This window comes from Micropterus salmoides, unplaced genomic scaffold, assembly GCF_014851395.1.
Source record: "Micropterus salmoides isolate LMB-PRFRI ecotype aquatic unplaced genomic scaffold, ASM1485139v1 Ms_hic_scaffold_2, whole genome shotgun sequence".
Classification (NCBI taxonomy): Eukaryota; Metazoa; Chordata; class Actinopteri; order Centrarchiformes; family Centrarchidae; genus Micropterus; species Micropterus salmoides.
In genome coordinates, this window is record NW_024041150.1 from 47,849,928 (window position 1) to 47,875,025 (window position 25,098).

The window sequence follows — 25,098 nt, forward strand, 5'->3', positions numbered from 1 at the left end:
AATACCATGTTTATGGATAATATGTCCAAGGGGAAGCAGATACAAGGAAAACAAAATGGGTCCTAAGACCGACCCCTGAGGCACACCATATTTAACTGGACAGAACGAGAAGACATAGTTGTTTACAGACACGCAAAACTTCCTATTTGAAAGGTAGGATGAAAACCAGTACCAGAGATCCCGTGCCTCAGTCTGTCTAACATGATGTTGTGATCAATGGTGTCAAAAGCAGCGCTAAGGTCCAGGAGTACCAGGACTGAGCACATGCCTTCATCAGCAGACATTAAGTGTCCCTGTTAGAGTGAGGTGAAGTGCTGCCTCATGCACACACACGCCCGCCTGTTGAAGTTGAATTGTCTTGAACTTTTTTTTTTTATTCTATCTTGCCTAATAACTTTGTAATGACTCTTATCACTGTAATTATTACTTTTTTCAACACAAAACACACCTATTGGTATTTTGCATGAATGATGCTTTAGAAATAAAGTCTGCAGTCTGATTGTGAGTTCAGTCTGACAGAAACAGTAAAAACTAATAACTGAACTCTCAATTCTGTAATATACAGAAACATGATGAATAAAAGAGCAGCAGTCTGTTCTCATGTTAGCAAGATTGTACCTGCCAAAAGTTAAGAAAACATCCTGATTCAGACTGAGAGGTGGGGGATGGAGGAAGAATGAGCTCAGAGCTGCTTCCACACCTCTGATTTTATTATCTGATTACAAACAGGCCCAGACATGAAGAGCCATCAGTTTTCACTTTCTCTTTCTTCAGCTACAGAGTTGCAGTTAAAGAAGGTCAATGATCCTGTTTTTGGACGGCTGCCTGGAAACTGATTTTGATTCCAGCTCAGATCAGAGCAACAGGTTCAAAAGGTCTGATCATGTCCTTCATTGTAAATATGTGATATAAAACATGCACTTACTCTGCAGATTAAAACTGTACCTACCTACACACAACACATAGATACAGATTTAACTGACAACATCATGTAAAATTAGCTAATAATTGTGGACTTTGACTCAAGTGACATTTTGACAGCAGAACTTTTACTTAACGCAGTAGTTTTATATTGTGTTTATGGAAATATCTGCCAACAGTGGACGCTGCCAGAAACAGACACATCACAGCCTCATGTCTCTGCAGCAGAGATCAGTTCAGCATCAGAAAGTTGTTTACAGGAGAAATAACCAAGATCATTAGTTTCCTTTTGTTAAGACTGAGAAAAGCAGTTGTGGATCTAGTATACAAAAACTAAAGTAAAAGTATTAAACTGAAAAAATACTCTGCTTCAAATAAAAGTCCTGCATTTAAGAAGTTACTGAAGTAAAAGTATGAGAGTACAATCAGGAAAATCTACTTGAAGCAGATTTAAGCAGTAAAATGTCCCTGTGACTGTTGTACTCTTAAATATTCTATCATCAGATTATTTTTCCTCACACATTTCCTCTTCACAATGCTTATTTGTCCAATTCTCTATAATTATTAACAAAAATTAAATTCATTCCAACCAAAAGCAGCAAATACTTACATGTATCAAACAAAATAGTTCACATTAGATGTGTCTGTACATTGTGTAATCAGTTAATCGACTAATAATTTCATCTCAAACTTTGCATAAAAGTGAGCTGAGTTTTGGGAGTCTGAGCCTGCAGCTGAATGTTAAAGAAGGAATATGTGGCTGTGTGAACTCTGCTGTCTGTCAGAGTCTCTTTCTAACAGATCAGAAAACATCAACAGCTGAAGTCAATGTAATAATAAACATGTGGATTACCAGACCGTTGTGCTGTTTTACTCTCCCAAATACTCAAAGTTAATGAAAATATAACACGAAGATGTTACAACAAAGTGTCCAGAAAACACACACACAATCCACACAGCAGCATGAGTCCACTTCAGTCCAGATTATCTGTATCGTTGTCTAAGAACATTTCACAGTCAGAGTTCCTGAGCAGCTCTCAGAGAAGACGATGAAAAATGTCCTCATGCAGGAAAACAGAGCTGCAGTGAATCCAAACAGGATCTTTTCCCCTCTGATGCAGGTCGGTGAGTGAACAACAGGGACTGAGCTCTTCAGGGTCGGACTGGGAACAAAGTCCAGCTCCGTCATCCAGAACAGACTGTTAGTGTTATAACTGCAGCTAGCAGGATGTTGAGCAGCACTGACATCAGTAACTGTTGATTTAAAACATTTTGCAGCTTCAGACCTGAGATTATGATTCTTTTTCTCTCTGAACTTTTCTCTCTTTTGGTCCTTTACCCGTTTAATTTGATTTGACCTCTGACTCTACCTGGATGGATGGATCCACTTGAAGGGGTGGGGGGAGGTGCCGACGGTCTGTACCACTTCCTGTAATAACAATCAGCTGGCTGTTCCAGCATCAGGTCATATTGTTTGTCCCACAGAGCTGCTGGTCAGTCAGCCCATCTGGCATTAACCTGCCTCCAGGTGAAATCAGACGTGTGTCAACAGCTCAGGTTTATTTTACAGGAGGAATGTGTTTCTTCTGTCCAGCAGCACGTTCAGTCCACCAATCAGCAGCCAGAGAGTAACGACCAATCACTGCTCCCCACAGTAACCAGAGTGACTTCAGTCTGGATCCTCTCTTCATCACACGTCTCTACAACAGAATTCATAAAAAGACTTGAAATCATTTAAAAACATGTTGATGATCTGACTGCAGCTGGAAAACAGTCACAGCTGATGATCCAGCTACAGTCAGTCACATCTACCTCCAGCTTTTAGATACTTCTGGATTTATTTCATGGGAGACACATGAGACACATTTACTCACTAATTCTCATCTGCTGGCTCTGCTTCCTGCATCGGCACATTTTCAGGAGCAGCAGGTTGGTCTGAGTTATTGTCTTTGCATTCTCTATATTTTGTTAAGATCTTCTTTCTAAAACAACAACAACACCACCAACAAGAAGAATCCCACCAACTGACAGACCGGCTTTCAGTCGAACATTTCTCTCCCCGTCTCCTTCCTCCTTGTTCCTCCCTCCTTGTCTCCTCCCTCCTTGTCTCCTCCCTCCTTGTGTCCAGCTGTGTGACCTGCAGAGCAGAAACAGGTGTGAGGTATCAGCTGTCAGCAGGTGAACAGAATGTCAGACATTATCTACTGCACTTTGATCACATGACTCGTAGCAGCTGTTTCCTCTAAAGTCTCATCAGCAACATCTTTCTAAAACACAAACATCTGATCTGTGATGTTTCTCAGCTCAACTACCAGGAAGCAGCTTCACCTGAGAGACAAAGAGACACTCTGAGCTCTACACGCTCACCTGAGAGACAAAGAGACACTCTGAGCTCTACACTCTGACCTGAGAGACAAAGAGACTCTCTGAGCTCTACACACTCACCTGAGAGACAAAGAGACACTCTGAGCTCTACACGCTCACCTGAGAGACAAAGAGACACTCTGAGCTCTACACGCTCACCTGAGAGACAAAGAGACACTCTGAGCTCTACACACTCACCTGGATCTGTCACTGTCAGCCTGACGATGCCGGTGAGTTCAGATGCATTTTCCTGTCTAACCAACACTCATATGTTCCAGTGTCGTTGATGTTGACGTTCTTCAGAATCACAGAAGCGTCTCCGTCCTTCAGATCTCTCAGCTCCACTCGACCACAAAAGATTCATGCTGGTAGATTTCATATGAGCGGCCGTCTCTGAAGAAGAAGACATAACCATCATCTGACTTCAGGTCAGTTCTGATCCACTTTATCACTGTGATGTTACACCTCTGTGACCCCGACACTGAAGAGTGGCGTCTCTCCAGGCTTCACTGTCTCCTTCAGCTCCTGTGTCCCTGAACAGAAAGAGAAAAGCCTCCAGTCAGGACTTGTAATGTTTCCTGTTGTTCAAACATCTTTTGATGGAAGCAGCAGAGATCAGGTCTCTATAAAACAGCACATGTGAACTCAGCAGCATTTCAAACCCTGTTCTCAGACAACTTGAGTCCCAGCTGCAGAAAGGAGAGACTAACTCCTCTGCTGCAGCTGCACGCTGACTTCATGTTGCTCATTTCTACAGCTGTCAGTCAAGTCGTCCTCCGCACCATCAGACAGGAGACATTTTACTTTCATCTGCTTTCTGCTTGTTTGGAGATTATTGATTATTGATATTATTTCCCATCTGAATACAGACATCAGCATTTCTGAGCCTGAACAAACAGCTGAAATATTAAACATGTGAAGTTTATTATTTCCTAGAAGCTTTGAATCTTTGTCCTTGTTTTCCAAATGTGTCCCCAGTCTGTCCGTCCTCTACTCAGACTGTGTCTGAACTACTTCTACTGAGGAAAGAGTCCCTACAGTATGAAACTGCTTTACTTCTCAGAGAGACAAATGAAGCTGCTGGATCTGCATGGACAGACACCACGAGAGGGGAGAGGACACACGTTGGTCTCTGCTGTCCATCCGTCCACACAGTAAACTACAGTGCTGGACAGGAACAGAGGTCAGAGGTGGAGACTCTGTTCACAAGTCAGCTCATAATAAACTTTACAAACATATCCAGCAGCCTGCAGAGTCAAAGTCTACAAAAAACTATATTTGAATATAAATTATAATGAATATGTTGTAAATAGAATTGAAAATATGAGTTACAACAACAGAGAGTTTTCAGGAGTAATTGCTGTATAAACAGTTCAGACTACAGTTTTTAAGAAAGTTCTTAAGTCAGTAAATGAAGGTGATACAGGAAGTTTCAATTCAATTCAAATAACTTTATTTATCCCCCCTACATATAATTAATTAACAGTTGTAAGTAAATAAGTTTATAAGTTCCACACATCTCTCTCCTAATGATCATTCAGCAGAAGATAAATCTATAAATCAACATAATCAAAGATAATTTATCCATCAACTTCCTGCTGATCTACTTCTCACATACAGTGGGGGAAAAAAGTATTTGACCCCTTGCTGATTTTGCAGGTTTGCCCACTTACAAAGAATGCAACAATCTACAATTTTAATCATATGTACATTCTAACAGTGAAAGACAGAATCCCAAAGAAAATTCCAGAAAATCACATCATATGAATTTATAAAAATTGATAACCATCTGATGAGGAAAAACAAGTATTTGACCCCCTACCAAACAGCAAGTATTCTGGCTCCTACAAGCCAGTTATTCTTTCTTTAAGACACAGCCCCAATCCCAACCAATTATCTACATCAAATACACCTGCCTCACCTCGTTACCTGTATAAAAGACACCTGTCAACACCCAAACAACCAGCATCCAACATCACCACCATGGGCAAGACCAAAGAGCTTTCTACGGACATCAGGGACAAGATTGTTGATCTGCACAAGGCTGGGATGGGCTACAAGAGAATCAGAAAGCAACTTGGAGAGAAAAGATCAACTGTCGGTGCAGTTATCAGGAAATGGAAGAAGCACCACACCACCGCCAACCTCCCTCCGTCTGGGTCTCCACACAAGATCTCGCCTCGTGGGGTGTCCCTGATCATGCGAACGGGAGGAATCATCCCAAAACCACAAGGGGGGAACTGATGAATCAACTGAAGGCAGCTGGGACCACAGTTACAAAAGAAACGGTTGGTAACACACTACGCCGTCATGGATTGAAATCCTGCAGCGCACGCAAGGTCCCCCTGCTCAAGAAGAAACATGTACAGGCCCGCATGAAGTTCGCCATTCACCACCTGGACGACTCAGAAGAGGCCTGGAAGAAGGTGATGTTGTCAGATGAGACCAAAATAGAACTTTTTGGCCTCAACTCAACTCGTCGTGTTTGGAGGGCAAAGAACACCGAGTACAACCCAAAGAACACCATCCCCACCGTCAAGCATGGTGGTGGCAACATCATGCTTTGGGGGTGCTTTTCAGCCAAGGGGACGGGACAACTCCATCGTATTGAGGGGAGGATGGACGGGCCATGTATCGTGGAATTCTGGACCAACATTTCCTTCCCTCAGTGAGAGAGCTGAAGATGGGTCGAGGATGGGTGTTTCAGCACGACAACGACCCTAAGCACACCGCCAAAGCAACAAAAGAGTGGCTGAAGAAGAAGCACATCAAGGTTCTGGAGTGGCCTAGCCAGTCTCCAGACCTGAATCCAATTGAAAATCTTTGGAGGGAGCTTAAAATTCGAGTTGCCAGGCGACAACCTCGGAACCTGAATGATTTGGAGGCTGTCTGCAGGGAGGAGTGGGCCAACATCCCTGCCGAAATACTTATTTCCCCCACTGTAGTCTAACTTCCGCATCACTGCTGTGTTACAATATTAGTAATAATAATAATAATAATAACAGACCGTCAGAACTTTATTTAAACTTTAAATGTTTCTGACATGAATTTATTTCACCTCTGTGTAATATCAGAGACGTTTTACAGAGCAGACACGCCACTCAATCACTTCCTGCTCACATACGGCTCTATGGGCAAAGTCCGTAATGCCAAAGATGGCGGCTTGTTGTCCAGGCCAAGTTATGCAAATCAACGTATTTTCATAATCGATGTCGTTGACGTCAATGAATCGCCACAGTCCAACACACACACACTCCTCTTACCTTGACACAGAACAAAGATCCATGAACAAGTGAACAAAGCCACGAATGGCGCTGATGTTAAAGCGACCATGGCAGCAGAGCGCAGACTGGGTTCTTCTTCCTGTTGTATAGTTTTTTGTTTTTACAGTAGACCCGCCCAAACAAGCGATGAGGAAATGTGTCACGTGATTTCAAAGAAAGCTGAACTGTTTACTGCATTACACACATATAGGCCAAAACAACAACAAAAATATATAAACTACAAGATTGTTTGATGACTAATGACATTAAAGTGCTACAGAATGTGCACATAATAACATGAACACTATAATGTGATGCAAACTTCCAACAGAAAAGAGGAATTATGTTATATTATTATGACAGTTTTTACTGCAAAGCAAACTTTAATGTGCTCTAAAAACAACAAAAGTCATGTTAAAAATGTTGGGAGTGATTTGAGAAAAAATATGTAGTTTGCATTATGAGTTGAAACATTTTTGACGTTTCTGTCTGTACCTTGGAGCTCTTTTAAGCCACAGCCTTCAAAATGTGACACAAATTTGTCACGTGTTTGCTAATAAATGATGTGTTTTCTCTGCAACACAGACAGAAAATGCATTTAGACTCAAACACAAGAAGTAAAATGTTATAATTCACCTCATAGTCTGGTTGTCAGTTGTAACATAAATGTGGGTGGAATGCAATATGTGAAATGTGAAATAGGTGAAATGTGCATCTGAATATTAGCGTGTGTTTGTGTTTGTCTTGCATCGTCACAGTGGTGTCAGACATGTGGCTCTCCTGGAGGCCTCAAGGGAGGGCCCACAGAGAAGCCTCCAGGTCTTACACTACCATTAAATAATAAAACAAATAATCAATACTGTGTGTGTCAGACATACTGACATTCAAATAAAACATACAAAGTAGTGCTGGGCAACGATTACGAGTGGTGCTTTCACATGACAAACAGTTTGTTGTTGTCAACAACAATTTAAACAAGATTCCTTACTGACCAACTTGGTAAAGAAGAGGAGTTTACTTATTCAAGTTATACTTTACCTAAAGTGGCCCACGTCTGTTTTTATCATATTATTTATCATCTGGAGCAACTGGGGGTTAAGTATGTTGCTTAATGACTGTGGTGTCCGAACAATAATGCTGCAATAATGTGTTGAGAAGAAACCCGCTTGACACTGTTCTTGATCATAAAAGTTTATTACATCAAGGAGTTCAGCATTAATTACAAGCTCTGCAGCAGCTTGGAGAGAGACCCAGCACGATGACCACTCTGTCTTTCCGTACATCAAACACAGCTTATATAGGACATCAAAACAAGGGGTTAGAGGTCAAATTCTATAGAAGGGTTCGGTCCCTACATAACCACCAATCACTGCTCTTCTGTCCTGCTGCTACAGTGCTATTTTAAACTGTTATGCGTGAAATGCACATATATTATACACCACAGGACACAATGGTGGATGTGTCACAGAGGGAAACTACAAAACTGTGTCTTCAGACACACATGATGTTCTCATGTTTCTGCCAGCCAACAGTAAGGAGGAAGAACTGAACCCACATCCTGACTCAGACTGACGTGTGGGGGATGGTGAAGTTAAAATGAGCTCAGAGCTGCTTCATGCCAAACTCTGCCCTCTAAATGTCCCAACATTTTGTTCTCTAATCACAGGGACTTGCCCAGACAGACATTCAGAGCCATCAGCTTTCGCTTTTGTTTCTCAGCTCCAGAGTTACGCTTAAAGAAATTTGATGATCTTGTTTTTATCCGGTTTATTGACTCTTGGTTATCTCTGCTCTAAAGGCAGGAAGCTGTTCAAAAGTCAACACATAACTGATATAAAGTCTGTCTGTTATAATATAAAGAGTCAGACTGGACTGTCAGCTTCCTGGTTTTAAATGAGGACATAATGCTCGCTGTCCAACCTGAAAGCTGGACGGCTGCCTGGAAGCTCAGGTGAGTTTCGGCTGAGCTGCTTTTAATTCCAGCTCAATCAGAGCAGCATTAACAGGATCAACAGCTCTGATCGTTCCTTCATTGTAAACATGTGAAATGAAAACATGTAGCTGACAGATTGCTCACAGGTTACCCTGCAGATTAAGACATATTTAAATGATACTTTTATCCAAAGCGACTTACAATTGCTATAAATGTCCGAGGTCGCACGCCTCTGGAGCAACTAGGGGTTAAGTGTCTTGCTCAGGGTCACAGTGGGGATTGAACCCAGGTCTCTCACACCAAAGGCAACATCTTATCCATTGCACCATCACCACCCCAAGATTGTACATACAACACACTGATACAGATTTACCTGCCAACATCATGTAAAATTAGCTAGTAATTGTGTACTTTGACTCAAGTAACATTTTGATAGCAGGACTTTAGTTTTATATTGTGTTTAAAGTCAAAGATACAGAAATATCTGCCAACAGTGGACGCTGTCAGAAACAGACACATCACAGATCATTAGTTTCCTTTTGTTAAAGACTGAGAAAAGCAGTTGTGGATCAAGTATACAGAAACTACAGTAAAAGTACTACATTGTAAAATATTTAGCTACAAATAGAAGTCCTGCATTGAAAAAATTACTGAAGTAAAAGTATGTGAGTACAATCAGGAAAATGTACTTTAATGTCCCTGTGACTGTTGTACTATTAAATATTCTACCATCAGATTATTTTTCCTCACACATTAATATAAAGCAGCATTTTACTGCTGTAGTTGTTGAGCTGGAGCTCATTTTAAACTATCAGACTGCAGCTGATGATTATTTTCATTCTGGATCAATCTGCTGATTATTTTCTCCATTAATTGATTGATTGTTTGTAAAGATTCTGTTAACAGTGAGAAATGCTGTCACAGTTACTCAGAGCTCAAAGTGACACCTTCACAATGCTTGTTGTGTCCAAACCTCAACTTTATTAACAAACAAATGAAAAGCAGCAAATCTTCACATGTGACAACCAGCAGATTTTTTTACATGAAAATTCATTATCAAATAATAAAAGTAATTATTATAATAAGATATCACGAGTAAATGCTGTACATATTGAATTGAAACTACAGTTCTTAAATCAGTAAATGAAGGTGATACAGGAAGTTTCACACATTTCTCTCCTAATGATCAACAGAAGGTGAATCTATAAATCATCATAATAAAAAGGTAATTAGTTAATGAAGTTTTAAAAAAACTTCAGTACTATAAATCTTAAACAATTATGAGGTCTATTGTCACATCTGTTTTTATTTCTGAGATTTGTTAGTTTATTCATGGGATTGGAGAGATAGCTCAGGGCTCAGGAGAAGATGCTGGGGGACACCTGGGAGGCATGGGTCCAATGTCTTGTTTAAAATAATAGGATATATAAATGTTTAGGAATAAATAAATGATTATGAAGAAATAGTTCCCTTTTTAAAATATATGTATTAAAAGAGTGTGCCTGTAATAAATCGTTTACTGAGGGTGTTGGATTTTGGATGGTTTGTTGATTTTGCAGGGCTCCTTATATGAAGACGTCAACTGCTTGATTTGGTTCCTGGACCTGAGGATTTAGCTTCAGGGGTTTCTTTTTGAAGTTGATTTTCTGTCTCTTGAAGCACTAAATGGTTTAGGGCCAAAATACATTTCCAATCTTCTGCTTCGTTACGAACCATCCAGACCTCTCAGGTCGTCTGGGGCAGGTCTGCTTTCTGTCCCCAGAGTCAAAACTAAACAAGGAGAAGCAGCGTTCAGTTTTATGCTCCGTATATCTGGAACAAACTCCCAGATAACTGCAGGTCTGCTGAAACAGTAAGTTCTTTTAAATTAAGACTGAAGACTTTTCTTTTTACCACAGCTTTTAATTAAATATTTATGATTTTTCTTTTTACTTACACTGCACTCTAACTTTTACTGTCCTGTTTCTTTGTCTTTGTTTTTAGCTTTTTATTATTTTCCATTTAACTCTTTTAACCCTGATTGTAACACTGTAACTTTTATATATTTATGTTGCTTTTAAACTTTGACATATTTCCCTGTTGCTTTATGTTTTATGTAAAGCACTTTGAATTACCTTGTTGTTAGATTGTGCAATACAAATAAACTTGCCTAAAAGTTGCCTGTAGGCTACGTCTCTGCGGTTCTGTGTCGACAGATATGTGAGTTCCCTCTTTGCATCAGGTTATATGAATCCACATTAGTGGTGCATTTCATTTGAACCTTTTTACCTGAAACATGCTGTCTGAAATTACCACACCAGGTTTAGTAATTTGAGCAGGACAATAATATGTTAATTAAAAGGTTTTATAAAATTTCAAAACAACATTTTAATATTTTGTTACACAATTACAACATACATGTTTATATTTATAGCCACAGTAAGTTAGTTTGTCAAAATTTAAACCCTTACATTAAAATCAAGCTGAAGCATTTCCTATGACATTTCTTTTAACGCTCTCTTTGTGGGATCAACTTCCTGATAACACGTGAATTATGTTCTGTAAATTTACTTAACTGATAACTTTGACTTTTTGTTTTATGCTGTTTTCTTATGCTCTCACTGAATTCAACCTATAATTAAATTTAGTTTTTAACCAAATTTAATCAAATCTGCTATCAACCTATCAAAATGTCAAACTGGAAATTATGTAATGAGATTGTAAATGTACATATTTTAATTTGTAATAATACATTATTCAGTGAATTCACTGGGATAAAGTCAGAGTTGAAAGTTAAAACTCAGCAGTTTCCAGTTTGCTGCTGTCTGTCTGTGCTGCCTTCACCCGTAACTCTGTCCTGTCTGGATCATCTTCTGATATCTAGGTTTTATGCTGTTGTGTATATATAGAGGAAAACAAAAGTTTATACTGGCGTACACACACACACACACACACACACACACACACACACACACACACACTCTTACCTTGACACAGAACAAAGATCCATGAACATGCGAACAAAACCACAAGTGGAGCTGATGTTAAAGCAGCCATTACAGACTGAGGTGCAGCAGCTGGTTAAACTGAAACTAAACTGCTCTTTAGCTTTTCTTCACAACACACCGCCCATATAGAAATCAAGAGTGGTAATCTCTCAACAGTGAAATGTCAGGTTGAGTCAGACATTTGTTTATTGAGAGAGGGCCACAGAAGTTGGACACAATAACATGAACACTGCTATAAAGTGTTGCTTATACATATATATAAAACATTACTGGTAAAAGGACATAAAAATAAGAAATCATCTGGCAACCAAACCCAGGGACTGAAAGAATGCTCAAATATTTAAGATAAGATAGACTTCATCCCACACTGGGGAAATGTACTTTTTACAGCAGCTGTAGATAAACACAACAGATAAAATGTCAATACAAACGATACAAATCTTAAAACAAATTGTATGTTGAGAGGTCTATTGTCACATTTGTTTTTTTATGGCCTCCAGATTTTATACTGTTGTTTGTATGTGAGTCATACACGCACATGAGCGTGTGCACATACACACACACACACACACACACACACACGATTCTCTTACCTTGACGCCTTCACAGCAGAGTTGCAGCAGCAAATCAGAAACCAGATCTTCTTCCTGCTTTGTAGCTGTTGTCCTGCCCAATTGAGGGAGCAGGGATTGTCAGGTGATTTCCAAGAAAGCTGAACTAGTGCATTACATGCAAATAAAGATTGACAACAAAAATATATAAACTACAATATTACTGATGAGTAATGATATAAAAGGGCTACGGAAGGTGGACACAGTAACATGAGAACTGGTTTAATGTGATGCAAATATCTAACAGAAAATAAGATTTATCCACTGTGGGTTGTGACAGCTAAGCACACTTCACTGTGCTCTACAGAACAACAACAGTAATGTTGAAAACAGTGCTTGAAGTAAAAAATAATAGGTGCCGGTACTTCCCATTCACATATAGCCGTGTGTCGGCTGGTACCCCCCACCTCGATACTATCCAACCTGGAGGAGTAACTAGTGTTAATGAGTGTGTAAGGAAATGTTATAACATTCTAATGTATAATGTTAGTATATTTATATGTTAAAGGTTACAGGTCATTTAGAGTATTTAGTTTATTGGTTAAGATTCAACAATTCAACAACTGTTTCACAAATAAAAACGTTTTCTGATGTCAAACCTCTGTGGTTATAGTTTGATTAGGGACACTGGACCTTTAAGTAAAAGTAAAATGACTAATATTTAAATATACTCAAACTCAACTCAACTTTGTTACAGTGATAAGAGTAAATTTAACTTGTTACTTCCACCCCTGCCTAACTTGTTACTGTACTGTTAGTATTTGTGATAAATGAGTAGGCCCACCACTCTCTCACAGTGCAGACAGTTAACAGGATACAGCCCTTCGGGAAGATTAAATTATTTTGAAGGACTTCATAGGCTTACTTTACTGCACCACATTTATAGATTTCACTTTCATGATGAGATAAAGAAAAACACATCAGGCATCACCTTCAAACTTAACATCAAATGTTAAAAGAGCCTTTCACGGCAATAAGTACTTTTATTTGAGTCTTACTGACATGTTTCCCTGATGAAATATATCTGAGCACTGCTTTTGTAAAAAGAACATGTGTGAAGCTTTCATGTTCAGATATTAAGCATATGTAAGAACAACAAAGTAATTTACTCGGTATCTTTACAGGCTTGGACAAAACAGAAAATCCTACCCTGTAACTGAAAACACAATAAATAACACAAATCAGAGAATTTTAAATCATGTTACTTAATGTTACCATGTGTTATTTCCAGGAAGTCAGGTTGATTCTCTGAATGTGTGAGTTAGTTTAAAGCACCAGATGTCAGCAGAGTTACTCTGCAGCCAACAGGTCGACAGAGTGACTCATCATGTCCCCATTCTTTTACTCCAGTACTGTCTTACATCCTTTATGCAGTCTATGGTTACATCTAGCATGTAGGATATTTACTCTGACATGTGTTTAGCTGGTTTATTAAATACTTTCATATATGTGAACAGAGTTTGTTTTGTTGTTTTTAAAATGAATGTTTTGGTTTTTTAAATTGACGACCAGGCGGCCTAGTTGGCCGACAGTGAGATGACAATCAATTTAGCCTCAAATCAACACTTGACTTGCCTACACAAACATGTATAGATATCACTTGAAGCATATCACAAATTGTTAGCTATAAGTATTAGAACTACCAGAGTAAAAAGGCATTTTTGACCACCCGAGTCATGCTGCTGCTCCTCGCAACGGTGTGCAGAAAAGTAAATGGGCTATACAATCTAAACAAATAATAATTGTAAAAACATGCAGGTTGTCTTACCTTCCACCCAGGGGTGGAAATTAAAGTTTTGGCTCACCTGCCAAGAGGACCGGTAGATGACATGAGCCGTGGATGTTGGTAGTAACAGAAACGGAAACACTTTTTCTACAGTGCTGGTTCCACAAAGCTGGATCGCTATGTCAAAACATCTGTTCTGTCTCCTACTTTAATTTTGCCCCGTTTCAGAGACAGTGTCAAAATTGCAGTAACTACAAAACCCAAGCTAATACCAAGGCAAACCGCAGTAAGTGATGTTACTGCGCTTAGACTGGCTTTGTTTGTTTTCCCGGATTTGACACCGCAGATACGGCGGTCTGCCTTGGCAGCCTAATCCCGACTGTAATACTGTTTGCATCGATCGTAAGGCTCCCTCACACACAACCAACAAGCCAAACAGCTAATGTAAAATTATTGTTGAACTTGCATTAAAACACAAATATCCAAAGGGTAGTAAGGAGGATAGCAAAATGTAAACATCTAACATTAACAAGGCAAATGACAGCTTTATAATCAGTTAACAGTAGCTAACTAAGTTGGCAAGTTGGCCACTTGCAAATCAGACAAACATTTTATCCTACCTGCTCCCTTGAAGGCTTTTACTCTGACTCTCTCAATCATAATATGATTTATAATCGCGTTGATGTTTTTTGTTTTCGGACATCCATCCATCCATCCATCCATCTTGATCCACTTATCCGGGGTCGGGTCGCAGGGGCAGCAGCTCCAGCAGGGGACCCCAAACTTCTCTTTCCCGAACTATATTAACCAGCTCTGACTGGATGATCCCGAGGCGTTCCCAGGCCAATGTGGATATATAATCTCTCCACCTAGTCCTGGGTCTTCCCCAAGGCCACCTTCCAGCTGGACGTGCCTGGAACACCTCCCAAGGGAGGCATCCAGGAGGCATCCTTACCAGATGCCCAAACCACCTCAACTGGCTCCTTTCAACACAAAGGAGCAGTGGCTCTACTCTGAGCTCCTCGTGGATGGCCGAGCTTCCCTATCCCTATGCACCCTATCTCTAAGGGAGACACCAGTCACCTGCCTGAGGAAACCCGGCCGCTTGTACCCGCGATCTCGTTCTTTCGGTTATGACGCAGCCTTCATGACCATAGGTGAGGGTAAGAACGAAATTTGACCGGTACATCGAGAGCTTTGCCTTACCGCTCAGCTCTCTTTTCGTCACAACGGTGCGGTAAAGCGAGTGCAATACCGCCCCCGCTGCTCCGATTCTCCGGCAGGTACTTGAAGTCCTTCACTTGGGGTAAGGACTCATTCCCTACCTGGAGTTTCCTGTTGAGAACTATGGCCACAGATTTAGAGGTGCTAATCCTCATCCCAACCGCTTCACACTCTGCTGCGAACCGATCCAGTTCAGACATCTCTTCACATTTCAAGCAGCTATTCCAACAGAGGTTACTCCTTCAGATGCTATCTGGCTCCGGTAAAGTTACGTTGGGCCAGTGAACGTTTGCTAAAATTAGCTGTGCCTCCTCAGGAAAGTGGACCAGCGTTCACACACACACACACACACACACACACACACACTTCCATTTTCATATTGTTTGAAATGCATGAATTTTTAACTACTGTTTAAAAAATAACCCTGTTTTTTATAAAATAAAAAAAAAAATTAAATTGAAAATTCTAATGCAAACTAACACATCAACATTTATTCTTTGTGGTAAAGGGCCATTGTGATAAAAGACAACTTAATTTTGGGGCTTACTACTGAGCAATTTCAACATTAACAACTTGCAAACATGAATAAAACTTTTACAGCTATTAAAAACAATCAACATGTAGTAAGAAACAAAACAAGAAAGTTGAATGAACACATTTAGTTTGTAGATACTGCACTTTGCCTTAGCAATACTTTTCTAGTTGGTTAAGGACATCCAAAAGTAGAGTGCAGTATCTGCTTTTTGAGTCATGTGTCAAAGGGCATATCAGTGGTCCTGGTTTTTATCTATAAAAAATCTCTTCCTAAGAAGGTACTATGCATTATCACTGATCTAACCACAACATGTTTGGCTAGTTTCAAAACTTTAAAGGCATTTTTCTCAGTTTCAGTGTTTGTGTAGTTACAGCACTTAGCCTTTGTAGGGCAGTACAGCGGGAACCAATTTAGGTGTGACACACAACAAACAAGAACGCCAGTCTGCTGTTAGTTTCCATCAAATAGCTTTTATGTGGCAAATCAACCTGATATCATGAGATGGCTTTAACGCTGTTTAGTCTCTATATACCTATGCAACACAAAGCAGTTTAATCCTATCTACTAGCACATCGGCATCACAGCACACCCTGTTGTGAGGTAGATGTGTTTGCAGATAGGGTAACCGGTAAGGGAGTAATGTGCAGTGTTTTAAAGATGGTTCTCAAGAAATTCCCATTACATTACTCCCTTTTAGCATATTATACTAACACAACATCATGAGAATATAAACATTTCATGTAACTTCAGCAGTACTTGAAGAAAAGGTGATTATGTAAAAATACAAGAATATGAGAATATAAGGAATAAAAATATAATATAAGGAATATAAAAATGTGAAATTGTAATTATGCAAAATGTGAAATTTCATTACATTTGCAAAGACTAATGATTCAGAAGATAACTAAGAAACTTAGAAATGATTCAGATTAAACTTCACTTTCATCCCCTTTGAAAGGTGGGATCCACTCCATTGAATCAGTTAGTTCAGGTGGTAGTTGCATGTACTGACCCATTGATGACTTGATTGCTATAGCAATCATAGATCTAGCACAAGGTATCACACAGCATGTCAGAAGGAGGAAAACACCAAAAATGATGAACAGTGGGGTCAACATTTTTAACAGCACATTCTTCCATCAGCCTGTTGTCAGCCACGACCACATGTCCCATCCCCCAGTGTTCTGTGAGTCCTGACTTTTCTCCTCGTGCAGTAGATCATTCAGGTGGGAGACAACATGAGTTATGTTGTCCGAGACATCTGGGATGTATGTACAACAGTCCGTTCCAATTATGTGGCAAACTCCGCCTTGAGTCGCCAGCATCAGGTCCAGTGCCATTCTGTTTTGCAACGCCACATTTCTGAGGTCCTGCACAGTGAGTGTGAGGGTGGAAAAAAACACTTCTACATGGGCTGTCAGGTTTTCCAGTTCAATAGCCAGTCCATCTAGCTTATGTGCATTGTTCACAGTCCCCCACCAGGGGAGGAAGCCCCCAATGCCTTTCTCCGCCGGCGGAACTCTGGTGTTTGAGCGTCTGGCTCTATGAGGCACATAGTAGTGGGCGTAGTGAGTGTGGAAATAGCTCAGAGTGGGCAGGATGGTGACAGAGGTCATCAGATGGGCTAGATAACACATCCCACACCATCCAGCTCTCAGGATTTGATACACATGTTGCCCACATACCCACACGTGTTGTCTCAGCGCTCCATAGCCATCAGAAGAAGGAATTGGGAGAACTGGGTTGTCGCTCCCTGGGCGGTGCAAACTTATGGTGTCTGCCAGATTAAGTCGTGCGATGAACGGATGCTCCCACCATCGTTGTCATGATGAGCTTGTAGATTTTCTGCTCCGTTATCTGAGACGTGTTCCAGAATCAGGTTGTGGAGCCTCAAGAGGTCTCCTCCTCTGCCTTTTCTATGATCTTGTGTCAGCTGTGCCATTTGCAGCCTGTGTTTCAGCGGTTGTGGGTCTGAATTGTTGGCAAAAGATCAGCAGATGTTCAGCATATTTCACCCCACCGTCCTGAACTCGAGGAAGCTGCTGTGATGCTTCCTTCATCTCGCTGAATAGCCACGGTCTGTGGATCAGCTGTGTGCTTCCATCTCCGGATGCCACTTCCATCACTGCGGCTGTGATATGGAGGTTTGTAGGTGGATTGGAGGTTGGTAAATAAATCTTGTTGGATCTGGTGTGGTGCGGGCTGGATGGCTCCCCGTATGGTGGGGGGGTTGTCTCCCACAGTTGTGGCTGCTGCTGTTAGCTCGGGCTGCAGGATGGACGGTAGGTAGAGCAGGGTTTGGCCGACGTGGCTGTGGGGGAAATGAGTCCAGGTCCGGATCTAGTCTGACACACTGAGATGCAGAATTGTTAGAGGGGTCGGTCCCTGCCTGTAATTTTCTGTCCCTTCGGCTCGCCTCTCTCAGCCAAGCTGAATATGCGGCCCAGTTTGCTTTAAAGGATTTTCCCCTCTCCTTTTTCTCTAATTGTACCCTCAGAGTGTCTAACTGTCTAACGCTGAAGCTGCCTGTTGCCGGGAAACCACACTGCTTAACCCACATGTCCAGCTGGTCAATACTTCCCAAACCATAATTAACAATCATGTAATTAATATTAGGAGCATTCATTAATGAAGGGTCTTGTTCCTTCTTACTGTTATTTGAACCCATTTTCCTTAGGTTGTTTAAGTAACCCTAAATTCCCAGAATGTAATAAAGAACTGACCTTTTATTTTGTCTTTAAAATTTAGAATTAGGTGCCTCTTGTTTTAAATTTGGGAGGCTTGTTTAAGTCCTGTGTTATGAAGACCTTACCTTGAAGCCGGGTGCCTGGGAAAAGATTGTTCACCGATGTTACGACCCGTGAGGTCTGGGTGCTCTAGGTGTTGTTGCTGTGGGTGTGTCTGTCTTTCCCCCGCAGGTGTGTACGCGCGCCTGCTGAGTGGCGCTGGGTGCAGCTCACAGCTGGGGCCGATCAAGGCCAATTAGTAAGCTATGTAAGCCGAGCCAGCCTCGCTCGTCATCGGCTCATCCAATCCCTCATCTATCGGTGGTTATTCACATTAGTGGGTGACGTACTGTGCGACTTACTGTGTGGTTTACGGTGTGTTTTACTGTGTGGTATGAAGGACGTGACCGGCAGTGTGCCACCTGCGACTTCTCCGACATATAATTACTTGATAATCACCTAGAGTAGCAACCCTAAGTAAAATAATAATTTTTTTCTTCAATTTTATTGCGAGTCCTCTGACTCACACATCCCTACTTTACAGTAGGTCCCAGGCCTTTTTAAGAAATCCACCGTCCCACAGTGATTTCTTGACTATAGTACTTTTACCACAAAGCTTTGCCGATTCACACAGCGGCCCCAGGCCTGACCAGCTGACACGTCTGTCACGCTTCACCCTGGGAGGAAGCAAGAATCGTTCCACTTGAATAGTCTGCTCACCAAAAAGAGAGTGTTGCCAGCCATCAGGTTCGTCTCACCCATAGTTTGGAGGGGAGGTTTGAAGTCGCAGTCTCCAGCCGTGCACGGTTTTACCTTCAGCTCCGAGAGTCCTCTCACGCGTGTGATGAGCCGACAACGCCAAATTGTGATGGCAATTCAAGTTTTCAAATAAACAGCTCAGGCAAACACTTGTTTTTCTGTGAGTTTTATTCAAGTCTTCTGCAGAAGGACTCATAGTAACACACATACGCCGTGTACATGTATGCTCGAATGAGTGAGGAGAGCTTAGTGAGCCTGTTATTTATCCAGCTTTAGGGTCAATCATATCATCCCACAGAGACACATTGTCAATGAAGTCTGGATAACACAGAGAACAGAGATATTTTGACTGTTATGTTTACACAGATTCAGTGCTACATCACAGATGAGTCTCCCTTACATGCAACATGTTTGGAATTCCCATTACACTTCGACTCTAGCCTACTAATCAGCTCTAAACCTAAACTAAATTATAACTCATTTAAAAGCCTTTGTTCTTAGTCTTTCACACCCAAGTTGGAAATCACTGCAACCAATTCTATTTGTTATAGTGTACCGAGCACCTGGTCCATACTGAATTTTTATCTGAATTTGAAAAGAGTTTTTTGTCAACTTTAGTCCTTAAAACGGACAAAGTTATTATTGTAGGGCATTTTAATATTCATGTGGACGTTGAGAATGATAGCTTCAGTACTGCGTTTATCTCTCTGTTAGATTCCATTGGCTTCTCTCAGAGTGTTCATGAACCGACTCACTGTTTTAACCACACCCTCGACCTTGTTTTGGTATATGGTATTGAAATTGAACATTTAATAGTGAAAGAATCCCTCATTATTCTACCACTGTTTGATAACTTTTGAGTTTGTATTGCTGAACTACACGCCATTGGGCAAAATTTTTATACAAGAAATCTGTCTGATAGTGCTGTAGCTAAATTTAAGGATGCGATTCCATCAGCTCTAAATTCATTATCAAGTCACAAAGTAACGGAGGACTCCTATGCTAATTTCAGTCCCTTCCACATCGATCATCTTGTTGATAGTGCTGCAGGCTCGCTGTGAATGACACTCGACTCTGTAGCCCCTCTAAAAAAGAAAATAATAAAACAAAGATGGTTAGCTCCATGGTATAATACTGAAACTCACAAATTAAAGAAAATATTGCAGAAACTTGAGAGGAATTGGCATTCCACCAACCTGGAAAATTCTCGTTTAATCTGGCAAGATAGTCTTAAAACTTATAGGAAGGCCCTCCGTAATGCCAGAGCAGCGTACTACTCGTCATTAATAGGGGAAAATAGGAACTACCCCAGGTTTCTTTTCAGCACTGTAGCCAGGCTGACAGAGAGTCACAGCTCTATTGAGCCAAGTATTCCCATAGCTCTCAGTAGTTACGACTTCATGAGCTTCTTTAATGTTCTCACAACCAACCGGTCGAGGCAGATGGCCGCCCACCCTGAACCATGGTTCTGCTCGAGGTTTCTGCCTCTTCAAAGGAAGTTTTTCCTTGCCTCTGTCGCTTGCTCTTGGTGGGAACTGTTGGGCTTCAGTAAATAACATCACAGAGTACGGTCTACACCTTCTCTTTTATGAAAAGTGCTGTGAGATAACTGTTGTTGTAATTTGGCGCTATTCACTCTTAAAGTTGGAGGGCTGTAACCTGTCATATCTGTTATAATTTATCGCCCCCCAAAACCGCCTGGAGGATTTTTATCAGAACTTCCTGAATTTTTATCTACTCTGGTTTTAAATTATGACAGAATTGTTCTTTGTGGCGATTTTAATATTCATGTTGATGACCCCAACAATGTTAATGCAACTGACTTTTTAAATATGGCCACTTCTTTTAACTTCAAACAACATGTCAAAGGGCAAACACATAACCGTGGTCATACACTGGACTTGGTTTTTACCCTGGGTGTCAGTATTTCCTCTGTGGAATTAGTGGACATGACCATATCTGACCACAGATGTATTGTTTTTAGCTGTGATTCGCCTGTTACTCATGCCGCCTCACCAAGCTCCGTGTGTTCTCGCATCTTTAATGAACAAAGTGTTTCAAAGTTTTGCGCATTCTTTCAGAGCCAAAGCCAACACCTGTCTGATTCCAACACCAACAATCTGGTCGATCACTTCAATCATATCTGCTTGTCGTCACTAAATATTACTGCTCCTCTAAAGGTTAGGCCTACGTCTAAAGCTAGTAAGCAACCCTGGATAAATGACAGCATTCGCAGCCTAAAAAGGGAATGCAGGAAAGCAGAGTGCAGATAGAAAAAATCCAGTCTCCAAGTCCATTACCTCAGTCTGAAGGATTTATTAATTTACTACAATAACATGGTTAAGGATGCGAGAACACACTATTTTTCTGAACTCATTACTACACATAAACACAATCCCAGGTTTCTGTTTAAGACTGTGGATCAGCTGGTAAACCCAAACCCTCCTTGTGCCTCAGCTGGAAGTAATGATGACTGTGAATTGTTTTTATCTTATTTACCAATAAGGTGGTGTCAATCAGAGCCTCTATTACCCCCGCGGCATCTTATTCAGAGGTTCCTCACCAGCAACAAGAGAGTTTTAACCAGTTTTATCCCATCGACTTGTCTGAGCTTTTAAAAACAGTATCACAAATGAGAGTGTCCTGCAGCCCACTTGATGTAATACCTACAAAATTTTTACTGAAAGTAATAGATTCTGTTGGGCCACATTTGATCTCTGTTTTCAACAGCTCCCTATCTACTGGTTGTGTCCCTGATTATTTTAAAACGGCTTGCGTGAACCCACTTTTAAAGAAACCTGGTTTAGATCCCTCCCTCCCACATAATTTTAGACCAATTTCAAAACTGCCTTTTATTCCAAAGATTCTAGAAAGAATTGTGTCCAAACAGCTGCTCACTGTACTGGAAAATAACAAAATATTTGAAAAGTTTCAGTCTGGTTTTAGGAAGTACCACAGCACTGAGACTGTCTTGCTTAAAGTCACCAATGACCTTTTAATGTCTGCTGATGAAGGCATGTGCTCAGTCCTTGTACTCCTGGACCTTAGCGCTGCTTTTGACACCATTGATCACAGCATCATGTTAGACAGACTGAGGCACTGGGTGGGGATCTCTGGTACTGCCCTAGAATGGTTTTCATGCTACCTGTCAAATAGGAAGTTTTGTGTGTTTGTAAACAACTATGTCTCCTCATTCTGTCCAGTTAAATATGGTGTGCCTCAGGGGTCGGTCTTAGGACCCATTTTGTTTTCCTTGTATCTGCTTCCCCTTGGACATATTATCCATAAACACGGCATTTCTTTTCATATTTATGCTGATGACACACAAATATACTTGCCCGTCAGATCCACAGACCCTGGAATGCTGAGTTCACTTAACAACTGCCTTTGTGAAGTTAAAAAATGGATGTCAAATAATTTCCTTCAGCTGAACTCAGACAAAACAGAAATCCTGGTCATCGGGTCTCAGCAGATGGCAAATCAAATACTGCCATCTGCTGGTTCCCTAGTAAATCACATTAAGCCTGTGGCAAAGAACCTTGGTGTTTGGTTTGATAGTAATTTAAATTTCAAGCAGCACACCACAATCATGTTTTTATCAACTTAGAAATATAGCTAAAATTCGATCTATGTTAACTTTTAAGGACACCAAGACCATTTTACACGCCTTCATCTCATCACACCTGGATTATTGCAACAGCCTTTTAACCTGTTTAACCAAAAATCTACTGATCGACTCCAGACTGTCCAGAACTCAGCTGCCAGGCTTTTAACCAGAACAAAGAAATATGACCACATTACTCCTATTTTAGCTTCGTTACACTGGCTCCCAGTATGTTTTAGAATTGACTTTAAAATTCTGTTGATCACTTTTAAAGCTCTTCATGGCCTCTCGCCTTGTTATATTTCTGAACTTTTAGTCCAATACGCACCAGCACGTACCTTGAGATCCTCGGGCAGAGGTCTGTTGTCTGTTCCAGAGTCTCGACTGAAAACTAAAGGGGACAGAGCGTTTGCTGTCAGGGCCCCGAGGCTCTGGAACAGCCTGCCCGAGGAAATCAGGTCGGCTGAGTCAGTGAACTCTTTTAAGTCCCTTCTTAAAACATACTTTTATAGGAGAGCCTTTCCCGATCTTATTTGACTTTATTTTATCCCTTTTATTTTATTCTATTTTACTAATTTTATATTAATTTTTCATGCTCTTATCTTGTTTTTTTTTGTATTATTCTTTACACTTGTTAAAGCACTTAGTAAGTTGTTTTTGAAAAGTGCTCTACAAATAAGGATTATTATTATTATTATAAATAAAATTGAATTGAACTGAACTTCTAACTGTGTCCTGTAATGAAAAAAAAAAAGATTTGACCTATATTTACTTTAATACTCCTGTATGTGTCATTGTGTTTGTGATAATTAACAACAACTACAATTGGGGCGGCTGTGGCTCAGGAGGTAGAGCGGGTTTGCCCTTAATCGGAAGGTCGGCGTTTCAATCCCTGGCTCCCCCTGGTTGTGTGTCGAAGTGTCCTTGGGCAAGATACTGAACCCCGAATTGGTATACAGTGTATGAGTGAGTGTGAATGTTAGTTTCCGTTTGAGCTCAGTGTATGAATGCAGATGTAGTGTAAAAGCGCTTTGAGTGGGCGAAAAGACTATAAAGGTGCTATACAAATATGGAGCATTTAATTAGAATGACACTAATTGTACCAGTGTTTTAATTTAATGAACACCTCTGAGACTGGTTTGTCCTATGTGGTCTCTTCTCCCAGGAATCAAGGCTTTTCTCATAGACTCCACAAAATCTTTCTCTGTTAAATTTTTAATTTGTCTTTTCTCTTGGCTGGACTCTCTAATCCTGTTGGGTGTCTGAGGTCTCTGCCCCAGTTGGAGTGTTTACTGTGTTTTTCTTACTTTAATAAATATCACAAAGACAACTGTTTGTTGTTAATTGTTTATTTGTTCATTTATTCACAACATGTCCCTAAAAGTATTGAGCATCAGACTAACTGCTGTCAGTCAGCTCAGGTGTCCACACAGTATACAGCACGGTGCTACAGGGCAGGTGTTTTTCCCTTTTCACACCATTCTTTGTAAACCCTAGAAATGGTTGTGCGTGAAAATCCCAGTAACTGAGCAGATTGTGAAATACTCAGACCGGCCCGTCTGGCACCAACAACCATGCCACGCTCAAAATTGCTTAAATCACTTTTCTTTCCCATTCTGACATTCAGTTTGGAGTTCAGGAGATTGTCTTGACCAGGTTCACACCCTTAAATGCATTGAAGCAACTGCCATGTGATTGGTTGATTAGATAATTGCATTAATGAGAAACTGAACAGGTGTTCCTAATAATCCTTTAGGTGAGTGTATATTATGAACAGTAATGTAATTTTCATTAATGTAAAATGTTACTCTCAATGTTACACTACATGTAATCAACTTGGCTACTGTTGCTAACAAACCTCTCTTGGCATGCAGGTTTGACTCTTAGCTTAATAAACCAAAAGTCTTTATTTTCATTTCTCCTTTGTTTATTGCCACATGATCAATATAGGTTCATTGTTACATATAACTGTGTGGTTCTGAAAGTTATTTTACTTTTAAATCTAAGTGGCATGTTTCCCTGATCAAATATATCTGAGCACTGCTGGCAGTAAACAGAACCTGTGATTCTCTGAATGTTTGTTTTAATCCAGCAGATGGCGGCAGAGTTAAAACAGGATGACAGAGTGACTCGTCTCGAGTCCCCATTCTTGTAATCCAGTAATCATCAAAGGCCTTTCACTGTTTTGTGCCTCCTTGATCCTCCGTCCTCCTGCCTGTGACCCCTGTGAGTTTTACTGTTTTACCTTTATATGCTGTACTATTACAGGCCTGTGTTTCACTGTCTGGTGCTTAATGCTTTATTATGTTGTAGTTAGGTTTCACAGTTCACAAAGGAAAGCAGCTCATTAGAGGGTTTCTTATCTGTTTGGTAGACCTTCATCACAGTTGGTTTCTACTCCCTCCCTCCCTGAGACAGCTGCAGGATAACATCAGAGTATAAAGT

General features: G+C 40.6%; 1 long non-coding RNA gene across 1 annotated transcript; it reads right to left on the reverse strand.

Annotated features, from left to right (window-relative positions):
- Window positions 1–1,027: 1,027 nt before the first annotated feature.
- On the reverse strand, window positions 1,028–11,553 carry LOC119913125. Its single transcript, XR_005446379.1, has 4 exons — window positions 11,448–11,553; window positions 3,484–3,818; window positions 2,796–3,058; window positions 1,028–2,621 (listed from the first exon to the last, which is right to left on the reverse strand). It is a non-coding gene; the product is annotated as an uncharacterized LOC119913125 (long non-coding RNA).
- Window positions 11,554–25,098: the final 13,545 nt, after the last annotated feature.